Here is a 13084-nt window from a genome sequence, read left to right as displayed (position 1 = left end):
CATATCATTTGCACGAGAGTATCTTTTGCATTTGTAGCATAATAGTAATAGATGTTTGACAAGCAATCTAGTGGAAAGTCATTAATTACATACCTCTGTTTTGCACACAATATGAAGTACAGCCATGGGAATGTACTGTTTAGTCAATAAATGTTACATATGATCAAAAAGTAAATTTACTTGTGAGTTGCTACAATGTTTCTGAAAAGCCATACATTTATCAATAAGAAACAAATCAAACAAAAAAAAATCAAGTTTGTTCTAAGATACAGAGTTTTTAGGAGGCCAAAGTGCTGAGCCTATGACTGCCTATGAAATTTCATTTAATCTTCACAACAAACCTACAATTAGGTAGTCCTCTCATTTTACAAATTCGAAGACTCTAATAATACAGCAATTGGCCCAGGTCTCTGCACTCTCTGGAGCATGCTACTTTACTGTACCATTCTGAGTGTGCACAGTACGTGGCTCTTGTGGGGACTTGTGCGTCATGTGTCCTACAATGTGAGAGATAACACGAGCATCACACAAAGATGTGTCTCATAGGTTCTCTTCTCCCCTGCACTTCTCTAAAATACAGGATGACACCCTACTGATCTTTGTATGTCAAACAGATATATAGTGAGATCTCACTTTAGGATAAAGGAATTGAAACAAAAATATTTACTGAGTCCATGAATAAATGAACAGCAGCCATGAAAATCAGAATTAGCATCCATTTTTTTTTTGGTCTAAATTCACAGTTTTGTCAATCCTATAATTCACTTGCCAATGTTATCTTTTGGTTTGCAATATAACCGCAAGGAGAAAAGGCAGAATGAATAATCTAAAATCATTCAGAAAATTACATGCGAGTTAGTTTACTTAGAAAGTTTCTTCCAAAATAATAAAAAAAGGTTAAATTATTTTTTAGAAAGAAAAAAAAAATCTACTTTCCACTTCTAACAGGACCTACATACCTTCCAGAATCCCAGTACCATGGGGAAGAACTGTAGGAATACTGAAACTATCAAAGCCACAGGCAGAAACTGCAGGCACCATGGACTAGACAACTAGGAATCAGGAGTGGCTGCCTTGGAGTGGAGATGCTGCAGAGACACAGCCAGCATGGGGACCCTGATGGCGAGACCACTTTATCCTCTGGGGAAAGCAGGGCTGTGGTGTGGTGGCCAGGGCTGAGCAGATGACAACCCCACTGCCTGTTTCCGTGTGGCCTGTGAACTAAGAATGGATCTACATCTCTACATTTTGAAACAAATTTAAAAGATTGTGCAAATTAATTGAATTTCAAATTACAGAGTCTATAAATAAAGTTTTATGGGAAGGCAGCCATAGCCATCCATTTACATACTGTCTCTGGCTTCTTTCATGATTCAGTAACACAGTTGAGTAGTTATGACAGAGACAGTATGACCCGAAAAGCCTAAACATACATATATAGTCATGCCTTCGTATTCTGGGGGGATCAGCTCAGAACACTTTGGATGCCAGAATCCCTGGACGCTTAAGTCATCTATTAAAAATGACACCGTATTGCATATAATCCACACACATTCTCCTATGTACTTGACATCATCTCTGGATTACTTATAATACATAATACAATGTCAGTGCTATGTAAATAGTTCTTATACTGTATTGTCTAGAGAAAGAAGACAAGAAAAAGTCTACACTTGTTTAGGGTAGATGCAAATTTTTTCCAAATATTTTTGATCTGCCATTGGTTGAACCCATGATGTGGGCTGACTGTACACTCCCTAACCCTTTAAGGGAACTGCTGATTTCTGGTCTGGAGAATTGTGAGGTCCTGATGTAGAGAATATTTTATTAGAGGAAGGGGGTTGCTCAAGGCAGACTCAAGACAGGAGTTGGAATCTCCTTCCCAGAAGAGGGCTGAGAACCTTAGGGACAATTCACCAGTGACACTGCATCTCACAGGGAAGGGCATCTCTCTGGAGACGGTGGGGCTCTGTCCTGGAGGAGGCACCTGAGAGGAGTCAAGTTAGCCACACTTCCTCTCTGGCACACTGCTGGACCAGGGAGGATGCATGGGGAAAGCCGGCCACCAGGAGAGTGCCATTCTCCAGCTGGTGCTCTCCAGGGCCTTGACTGCCTCCTTGCATAAGGCACCTCCAGATGGCAGTTACCTTAACCAGCTGTCGCAGGGGAGGTTTGAGAGAGACGATGCCGAGAGCAAATGAAAATATCTAAGCAGGTAAAAAGAGACTCCACCCATCCCACTGAAGGGCCACGAGAGGACACAGCAAGGATGCACAGGTGGACAAAGAAGCAGAGCGAAACAAGCCTGCAGCAGGAAGGTGAAGAGGGTCCGCCAGGCCACATGAGGGGAGGCACAGCCTTTGTGGAGAGGAGGCCTCTACCGCTGAACAGCACCAAGGAAAATTCCAACAGTCGTGTAAGAACCTCTGCTTTGTGCTCTCCACAGAACGTGAGAGAACAGACAGCAAAATTTTGAAGTTTTATCTTCAAACAGAGAAGTTAAGCTCCAATAAATGAGAAGACACCTAAGTGGTTTCCCATTAAAATTGCATCTTGGAGTGAAGAGAAGATGGGATTGAGCCGGAAACTTGGCTCTGAACACAAATTCCAACATTTTCTTGCTGCATGACCTAGAACACCTGACCTTCCTGCCCAAGCCCCACTTCCATTACCTCTAAAATATGGTTGTTATGAGAGCTGTAGGAACAAATGTGCATGGAATGTCTAGCGAGCTGCATGTCGCCAGATATTCACCAGCAGATTATCTTCTTAGACCTGGCCGGCTTACTTCCTCTCTCTCCTTTGCTCATGCTAACTCAGCCCCAGGATTATTGCAGCTCTAGGAAAAAGATTGCGAGACATGAGGGCTCTGTATGCTGTGCCCTTCACTCTGATCCTCCTGCTCTCTCCAGGGGCACCACACTTTTGAATTCTGGACTCCTCTCTAAATGGTAAACTGGGATTCATTTGCAAAAAAAAAAGTAACTTCAAATCAAATTCAGAACTGTCTTTGGTCCGTTGGGCTGAAATATACTGCCACAAGTTTTGTGCATAAATTATTAAAATTCACATCATGTCATTATCTGTTTACAGTCTGTCTTTCCCAGGGCTATATGTCTTGGTCATTCTGACTGATGTGACATCACATCAAGATGACTATTACAGTCTCAGAGGAAGACAGACACACAAAACAACACACAGATGTGTTTCTGCCTACTGATTGGCCTGGCAGTGAGGATCCAGTCTCTCCTGAGTCTTGTTGAACAGATGGCATCTCCCTCATGCCAGCCACACTTGGGGTGTAACTGTGCCTCCAGACCTACCTGCTAGGTGCAAGACAGGTTCTGATAATGAAAAAAAAATTGCAAATAATAAAACAAAAAGACAGTGGAGTTACGGATTTGGTGTATAAAGAATGAACACTTAGCACTTTGCTGGTGACACTGACCATTTAATTATCTGGAGAGCCATCTGGATATGCACAAAATAACATCAATCTCTTCCTTTAAAGATGTGGGCAAATCAGTTTTATGAATAGTTCCCGATAACAATCTTCCCTCCTTTCTTGACCATGAACCATGTGCCAAACTCAGGTAGGCAGAGCTGCTGAGTCAGCTGTCATGGCCTTTATTGTTTCAGAAGAGGATACTGAAGGCAAAAACAGAATTATATTTATTGACTAAAGTCATACTGCTAATAGAAACCTAAGGATATGAAGATGAAGTTTAGATCTTTCCACAGACCAAACTAAGCTTGTTCTCACTGTTAGTAAAAGATGCTTTTAACATACCACTTATTGTATAAAGAGTCAATAAATGGTTAATTTTGCTCTTATTAACAATACAACCCAACAGAAGGGAAACAGGTTATACTTACACAAAGCTTTATTGCCACAGTGAATGTAGAAGTTAATGCTGCCATAAGGAAATGTTCATAAGAATGTAGGGTGTAAAATGTTATATACATTATATATGGTCAATTAGTAAGAATTAGAGGACTGTGTGTTGGAAGTGAGAAGACTGTGTAATTGTAGCTAATTTAATTGAAGTTACTCAATTTCTCTAAGACAGTACAAATAGGCTTGAGTTCAAATTTATGTTTAAAAGATAATGTGTATACATTTCTAGGTTTGGTGATAGCATCCCGGACCCCCATGTATGGAAACTCATTTCTTCTCTGAAGAAGATAATTGTTTTTCATAGGAACTGTCTATATATGCTAATACTCGTAATGGAAATATTTAGAGGCAGAATTGAAAAGAAAAAAGAATTGATGACATTTTCTTTGAAATGGAGTCATTGTTTCACAATCATATAAGCGAACAAACCCATGATGTTGGTAACTTCTCTAAGCAAAGGTTAAATTATGTTACTGTTTTCTGTTGAGGAGTTTCCCTGCACTGTAACAACCTGAGCTAATCAGAGAGACTGTCTCTTGGCTCAATTGTAAGAAGCTTCTGTTCATGGTGAGCAGGTCCTTTTACTTTGGGGTCTGTGGCACATCATGGTGGGAGGGTGTGGTGTAGCCAAACTGCTCACCTCCTGGCCAGGAAACAAAAGAGAAAGAAAGTGCAGTGCTCCCCTCAAGGGCATGCCCCCATGACCTGAAGACCTCCCTCTAGGTCCCATGGCAGTCTCCACCATCTCCCAATGGCTCCCTGCTGAGGACCAAGGCTCAAGTACAAGGACCTTAGGGGATGCTTAAGATCCAAACCACAGCACATTTTGTCAAGATAAAATTGCCACTGTGTGCTAAAAATAAATTTATTTCATATATTAATGAATACATACATATACTTTATACAGACACGAGGAAGAGAAAAAGAAATAGATGATTAGAGAGACAGACTTTAGCAGAACCCAATAACAACAGTAACAAAAGTTCTTACTGGAAAAGAATAAGGACAATTGACAGGAGAGACTGCTGTGTTGAGATGCCCTGAGGGTAGACCTGCCAAGGGTTCCCAGCTCAGGGCCATCTTAACTTCAGACCAAAGTCACTAATTCAAAAAGCAAATGCTGTTCTCTTATTCTCATCACTGAGCAAAGGCACAACAAATTCAAAGAATTCTGTGTCACCCAAAGCATTTTGTCACAAAGTATCAAAAATGACCTTGACTGTACAGCTATGGAGCCCATCACCACGAATGGGAAGCAGGTCCTTGGGCTCTTCCCTCCACACCATTCCCAGAGCTTCCTGTCAGATAAGCCCTTGGCTTCAGTACACCAGGAGGGGCAGGCCTGGGGTTCACGGTGACAGGTGGGACCTGCTGGTTTCATTAATTGAAAGGGTATCGGAAAAGTATATATTTTTCTCTCTTTGTTAAGACTTTAAAGTTATTTTTAATTAGCAACAACTATTCTAGTACCTTTACTGGAGAGCTACAGCATTAAGCTGGAGAATAATAAATCAAAGAGAAATACAGCCTTGAAGGGAAGGGCTGCAGCACGATGAAGGCAGGAGGCGTATTCTGAGCATGTAAGCGCTGGCAGTTAGGTTTATGTGCCTGTGTTTACATCTGTAATGAGACAACTGTCACTTCATATTCATATTTATTGGCTATTAAACTTTAAAGACCAGTTGTATTGAAGATTCACTTCTATGTTTATTTTACTTTTGCCTTGGTGTTTCAGCAATTCTTTTCTATTAAGTAAGGACAGTTCAATCAACTAGACAAAAATCAGCAGGTTTTTAAAAAAAAAATACAATTCACAAAATAGAGCAGCTTCTCAGCCTATTTAAATTTAACATCTAGAGCCAACAATATCTAATTGGGTAGAAATATCCATGTGGCAGGCAGGGAATAAAGGGCTTTCTCATGAATCAGAGCTGTCACCGCGGTACAGAAGTGGTCAAGCCCTTTCTGTCAAGCCCTTTCATGGAGGGCCGAGGCAGAGTTTAGCTAATGCACAGAGGAGGTCAGAAGGCAGGGCGAAGGCCTAACACCAGAGAAAGTGGAAAGCAGTTTCCCATGCATCTTCCTGGGAGAAAGGAAAAGAACTGCCTTCAAAGACTCTTGCCACACTTTGTAATTACAGGGAGGTCGAGAGCCACGTGAAAGAAAGGGGAGTGTACCTGGACAGGTTTCCCGGAAGCTCTGCAGCAAGGCTCCCTAGTTCAGCCATCATATGCTTCTGCTCACCTCTTTGGCATTTCCCCCTCCTCCTCCTCTTCCTCCCATTCTTTACATGTGCCCACTCATGTGCCTAGCACCTGGACGAGGAGTGCTTTGCAGGCATCTTTTTTTTGTTGTTTTTTTCACAATCTTCCAGCATTGTTATTATTATATGGATTTCACAGAAGCTGAGATTCACATAGGCTAGATTTCAACCCAAATAGCCAGTGAATGGGTGAAGGTGGGAATCCATCCGACCATGACTAACAACGGGACAACTCCCAGGAGTGGGGTTGTGCAAATGCAGCTCTCAGTTCAGCACTACAGACCCTGAGCATCCGAGAAAGGAGGGAGGGAGGGGTGGGATTCGAGAGCTGAATTAAGTTGCCCTTTGGAACAAAATTCCCTATCAGAAATATGCAACTGAACATTCTTTATTAAAGATAATAAAATAAGTGCTTTATGAGTAAATGAAATTAATTTCTGAATCTTAATGCCAGGAGGCATTAAGATTATAGTGACCTTGTAGATGACGAAAAGGAAGGACTGGGGCTGGGGCTGGGGCTCAGCAGCAGAACGCTTGCCTAGCACGTGTGAGGCATTGGGTTCAATCCTCAGCAACACACAAAAATAAACATTTAAAATAAGCCATGCTCTCCATCTACAACTACAAAAAAAAAAAAAAAAAAAAAGAAAAAGAAAAAATTAGATAAAAATAAAGAAAAGGAAGGACTATGGTCACCAGATAAGGAGATGTCCAGGTTGGAGAAGAGGTCAGTAGGGTATTCCTATAACAAATGTCCAAAAGAATTACCAATTTAGGAATGCCTCAGACATCTGGAATATTCTGGGGACACCAGAGACAGTTCACAGAAGGCAAACTTTAAAACTACCTTGGAGACTGAGAGAAAAAAAAATGAACTGGATTATTATCTTGAGAATTAATAAAACCCACTCTGGAAATGCTGAAGCTTTTTATGGAAATACATCAATGAGGGCAAAATAGATATTTAGGTTGAAATGAAATGGTTCCCTTGCAACCTCTTCTGAACAGCTTGCCAGGATGTAGCTTGTCAAGTACAAGCTGACATCCCTGTAGTTACAAAGTGTGGCAAGAGTCTCTGAGAATGGTCAGTGCAACGGCAATGGGTAAAGCTGTGAAGCCTTGGTCTTCCTGGAGTTCAGCTGCCATGAGCACTCAGGGTGGACTGTGGTTGTGCTGTTCATCTCAACAGCAACTGTCTGCCATGGGAGAAGCATGGCTTCAGCCAAGGGACTGTTAGTAATCATGGCCTCCAGCTAGAAATTCCAACTGCACTGTGGAGTGGAGGGTGCTCTCCAGTCACTGTCTGTTTTGGGAACTGGTAATTTATCCAACCATGAAGATGACCATATAAGTCCAGCATTATCCCTCCTCCTTGACTCCAATGCAACAGAGAGATGTCTAGGCTTGAACCTAGTAGGGCAATGGTGGGGTCCAAGCAGCAAAGCTCTTCCACACTCTTGGCAAGCTTATTGTAAAGCCAGGCAAGCTGTGCACGGACTCTTGCTTATGATATCAAAGCTGCCTCAGCCTCATCTCAAATTCCAGGCCAGGCTGTATTCAAGGTCAGGTCTGAGGTCGAGCTGCACCAGCCTGTCTCCATAGGGCCAGGGTGGTGGCCTCTTGATTAGCCCTCTCCTTTGCTCAGGAGTTAGCTCTGGCTCTGCCCACCAACAGCTGTGGACCTCCAATGAGGTCGATGACTTGTTCTAGGAGAGAAGCTCTAGAGGTGTCAATAGCAGCTCTGGGTCAGAAATTTGGTGAGAGAGATTCCCATACAGAAGCAAATATATAGACCAGGAGGAAAAAAAAAATCTCTTCTCAGGACAGATTTGTTAGACCTAACCCAAACCCAGGGCAACATGTAAACCTGAAGAATTTGCTGCCAAGATTACAAGAGCATTTTCATGAGGTAGAGATCATACTCCATCAGGTCTGGGGAAGCACAAGACCCAAAGAAGGAAAAAAAGGAAACAGAAAGAACCTAGAATACACAAGATAGAAAATAAAGGTGGATCATCCTTAAAGGCTAAAGGTTCCAAACATGAACTGCATATGTAATCCTCTACTTAACCTTAAAAAATATGTGTACCCACATTTTATAGACCAGGATAATTCAAACTTGGTTTGGATTTGACCTGTAAGGGTCCCGCGAAACATTAGAGAAAGAGACCACCAAGTGACCACTCATGCAATTGGCAGAAGGGGATTTATTGAACCAGCATGCTGGGGCTCCGTGCCCACTCAAGAAGGGAAAGCAGCCCAGAGCCCCGAGCAGGGGCTGAGCACTGCTTAAGTACACTTTTTGGGGAGGGTGGAGGGCTTTGTATACATCAGAACAAATCATCATGAGGCGCGGGAAAATTGAACAACAACTCCTAAACATGATTAGTTCATTCATTGGCGGGAACAGGTCAGGCTGGAGTGATAGGTCATTCCTAAGGAGGGGGTTACATTTAAACTGATTGGTCCAGGCCCTGCAATGCCTACGTGCGACCACACAGAGCCCTTATTAAACAACCAAATAGTCAGGGGAAATATTTACTGGGCAGTTCCAAGCATTGTCTTAACAGCTACAGAAATTTCAGGTTTTGCAGGTAGCATAGAAACCTAACAATACCTAATCCTTTACATTTTAACTCAGACCTTGCAGCTTAGAAACTTCACAACACCCGGTCTTTTACCCTTTAACTTTTACGCTTTAACTTCAATTTCTTTTACCCTTACAGGCCAAGTTTCATTCACTGTCCACAGTATGACTTAATTTTTTATTTTTATTTTTCCTATGTCAGGGAATGTCCCTGAAATCAGAAATAGGGTTGAACCTTCCAGGCAGATATCTGGAAGTGAGATGTAGCTGCTAATCCTGGCATCAGCATGTTGGTAGAGGTAATCAACCTCTCCAGCCATCTAGTTCCCATTCTAGTCTGTGGAATCAACATCCCCTCTTCAGCAGCCTGGCTGGATAAAATCAGGTAATATGCATGTGAACCTGTGTTAAGAACTAGAGGTGCGAATCAGTACACATATTCTAATTGGTGACATTTTCATTCCCACACTCCTCTAAGGGTGACAATGGTGAGAAAAGCAGAGAGGGGACCTCCCACAGCTAGTAAAGCTGCTCAGTCACCTCAGAGTCCCTGGCAGTAGCCAGCAGCCAGAGAGCCTCAGGAACACAGCAGCATTTCACAGTCTCTAGAAGGTCGACCTAGTCATGGGGGACTTGTTTTGTATATTTTGTTATCATATCCATACAGAAAATGAGGAATAGAAGGAATAGAATGCTTTGTTTTTCCCCTGAAAAGACGATTTGAAATAATTTGACCTTTTGTTTCCTAAACAGAAATGGGAATGTTTGAAACTAAATTGATTCCGTCAGAGTGCCACAGAAAGTTAAAGGGTGATACAGAATTATTTACTTTAAGGTTTCCACTAAGAGGTCATTTCTCAAAGAAGGAAAAACTTTTTTATTCTTGCAACTAATGCATAAAAAATAAAAAGCAATTAAAGGATATAAATAATACTTTAGCTTATCTGTTGAGTCCTTTTTATTCTCATTTTCTTTAAAGAGATTATATATAGATTTATGGCAACGATTATACTGAACTTCACTAGAGGGTCTTTTTTCTTAATTCCTTTTTCCCTCATGTTCTTAATTACTTTCATACTTGAATTCCTAGTTTTAATTACATTTTGCCATTTTTCTCAATCTTAAAAACTTTATCAAGTAGAATGGAGCTGCCACATGACCACGTACATTTTATACGTGATTTTTCTTTAGGATAATTAAGTTGTGATTTCTCCAAACATTTAATTCATAATAATTTTATAAGTAGACTTACAGAAATGTACTTTCTAACATTTTAGGAGTCCTGCATGATCAGATCAGACAATGTGCTCCGTATCTAAATATCACTATTCGTAGTCCTGAAACTGTGCTTAAAAGCTTTTGATTCAGGTGCTCTCAGGATCTTCCAACATTTTTCAAATGTAATTTTTTTTCATTTAAATTAATAATCTTTGTCATATATGTAGTTTCCCCCCCTTGTTTCTGTCCTAAAATGGTTGCAAGAGGATGGCTAAATACAATAACATGATACAAATTCTTCCGGGAGTCCTACCTATTCTTTCATTATCATTGCCAAGACTCACACAGTGAGCTTGGTATAAGGTGTGGTCACAGGCAATATGAAGTTCACAGGCCTGGTCAGAGGTCCTATTCCTTCAAGAGTTTAAACAGTTATGAAATGAAATAAATCTTTACATACTTTGAAGAAGTGAATAAGCTGAGACCAATAATTCCAAATAAAGAAGAAATGGCATGCGTCTTAGTCTGTATACATTTTAGTGAGAATGGTTATTAAAGACAATAAGTACCAGGTGAGGTGGCTCACACCTGTGAGCCTAGCCACTTGGAAGGCTAAGGAAGGAGATTGGCAAATTCAAGGCCAGCCTGGGCAATTTAGCTAGGCCCTATCTCAAAATAAAAAAGGGGCGTGGATGTAGCTCAGTGGCGGAGTGCCCCTGGGTTTAATCACCAGTACTGTGCCAAAAAAAAAAAAAAAGAAGGAAATAAATAAATAAACAAACAAACAAACAAACAAACTAAGGACTGGGGATGTAGCTCAGTGGGAGAGTGTCACAGGCTCAATCCCCAGTACCACACACATACACCAAAGATAACAAGATGGTCTGCAGGGCAATCTGGGTTGATTAAGGAACATGTCTCACAGTGCACTGGACTTCGATGGAACTAGATGACTGCAGGGAACATGGTCTGTTCTTGGCTTTTATAAGTGACGACAAGTCACCTGGTCCGGGGAGGAAATAGATTGCCCTCTCTCAGGAGTGAGCTTTCTCTAATGGGATGGGCAAAGGGAGGTAAATGTGTTATTTTTCAAATGGCAAAAATATAAAAGACAAAATTTTTAAAAATCCTTCAACTTTTGGTTGATATTTCCAGCATTTTATTTAGGATAAAGAAATAGATAATTAATATAAAATTACGTGGCAGTCACATAACTACTCTAAACATATCATTTTCAATAACTGATAAAAATAGTAATAGCTATTACATGGTACATATGCTCTTGACTGATGTTGAGGAGAAAATAAAAGCAAAAAAAGTGGGCAAGCAGCAAAGGTTAGGCTCATTCGCACATAAGCTTGGCTCAGCTCTCTGCTGCACTGGTAATATTAACAATCAAGTTCAGAATGCTCTTTTAATTTTAAAGTTGAGTTTATTTAGAAGTAACTTAAGTAAAGAAAAACGTTTGCAGTGCAAAGTTTGATGAGTTTTTATAAATGAAGTAAACATTCCCATTGTCAGGATATAGAATCTTTCCATCACCCTAGGAGGTGATCCATGCTCTTTTGTGTCGACACCATCAGTGACCTTGCAGCCATGGATTGGATGTCTATACCTGAAGTGTTTCCGTATGCCATAGAAATGACACCATGCAGATTAAAGCCTTTTGTGTCTGGCTTCTTTTACTCAAAGTATATGTACTATGGTAAGTAGAATCACTGGTCACCATTGTAAGAACTTATCTCTGACTCTCAATTCTGGTCCACTGATCCATGTATCATACTCTCTTGATGAATATGAAGTGCCCCTTTTCCCTTGGTTTTTTTTTTTTTTTTTTTTTGGCACTGGGGTTGAAACCCAGGACTATGGCCTTACACATGCTAGGCAAGGTCTCTAGTACTGAGTCCCCCCGACCCCCAGACTTTAGAGTTTATACTAAATTCTAAACTTAAGAAATGTAAGTCCTCTTTGTTCTTTTTCAAACTTGATTATTCTGGGTCCTTCAAATTCCCATATTAAGTTTTGGATCAGCTTATCAATTTCCCAATAATCCAATAATGCGATTAATCCTATTAATCTGCTTTCACAATTTTCTGTCTTTAATCTTTGAACAGTTGGATCACAGTGCGCTCAGGCATTGATCTCTCTGTGCTTATGTGACTTGCTATTCATTGTGTTTTTTGAATGTGTAGATTCATATTTTTTGTAGAACTTTGGAAACATTGACCATTATTTCTGCAAGTATTTTTTTCTGCCTCTCCCCCCACCTTCTTTGGAGTTCCCACACATTCGTGTACCTGACATCACACTATAAATCCCAATGTTCTATCCATTCTTACTCACTGCTTCTTTCTTTTATGGAAAATTCCTACCCATCAGTCTCCGAATCCCCTGATTCTTTCTTCTGCCATCACAAGGCCACCTTTGAGCTCCTCTAGTAGATTTCTATTTGGTCTTCTATGTAATTTATTATCTCTTTTTGGATATTCTCCACATGAACAAGAATTACTCACATATTTTAATTCTTCAAGCATACCTTCCCTTGATTCTCTGGCCATCATCATTGCAGCTCCATGGAAGTCCACTGAACTCTGTTAACCAACATCTGGGCTGCCAAACTGATAGCTCCTATTCAGTGTTTCTTTTTCCTTAGTGTGGATGTTACCCTCGGAAGTGCCATCTTTCTTAACACACATTTTAAATCATTAATTAATTTTACGGGCACAGAACTTTGAGCTGTTGACTTTTTAATATCAACATACATTTTAAGGGATCAAACAATATATCTAAAAATATGCCATATTTGTTTCAATTCATCAGTTGGGATCAAAAGCTGAATTGGAGAGGCTGGGAAATTAGTAGCTGATTCAATAGTGCACTTAATTAACTTGACCTATGCTTGGGGAAATTTCTTGCCCCAAAGAACAAGAGACATAAGAGTCTGGGGACAAGGGAGTCTGTCCAAGAAAGACTTTGGTTGTTAATTGAAAGCATTTTTTTTTAATAATAAAAAGGATTACAACTAGCAGCTGAAGACAGACAGGTCTTAGATGTAAGGATGAATGATGAGTGGATAGAGAGAGAAAAGCACACAACTAACCTAGTAGCAGGCAATTAG

At 40.6% G+C, this 13084-nt stretch overlaps 1 protein-coding gene across 2 annotated transcripts in view; it reads right to left on the bottom strand.

Moving 5' to 3' along the window:
- The window catches only part of Chrm3 (cholinergic receptor muscarinic 3), a 426898-nt gene that overhangs the window by 291444 nt on the left and 122370 nt on the right, over window positions 1-13084 (bottom strand). The window lies entirely within an intron of this gene.

This window comes from Marmota flaviventris, chromosome 12 (genome assembly GCF_047511675.1).
Source record: "Marmota flaviventris isolate mMarFla1 chromosome 12, mMarFla1.hap1, whole genome shotgun sequence".
Taxonomy (NCBI): domain Eukaryota; kingdom Metazoa; phylum Chordata; class Mammalia; order Rodentia; family Sciuridae; genus Marmota; species Marmota flaviventris.
This window is presented reverse-complemented; position numbering and strand designations above follow the sequence as displayed.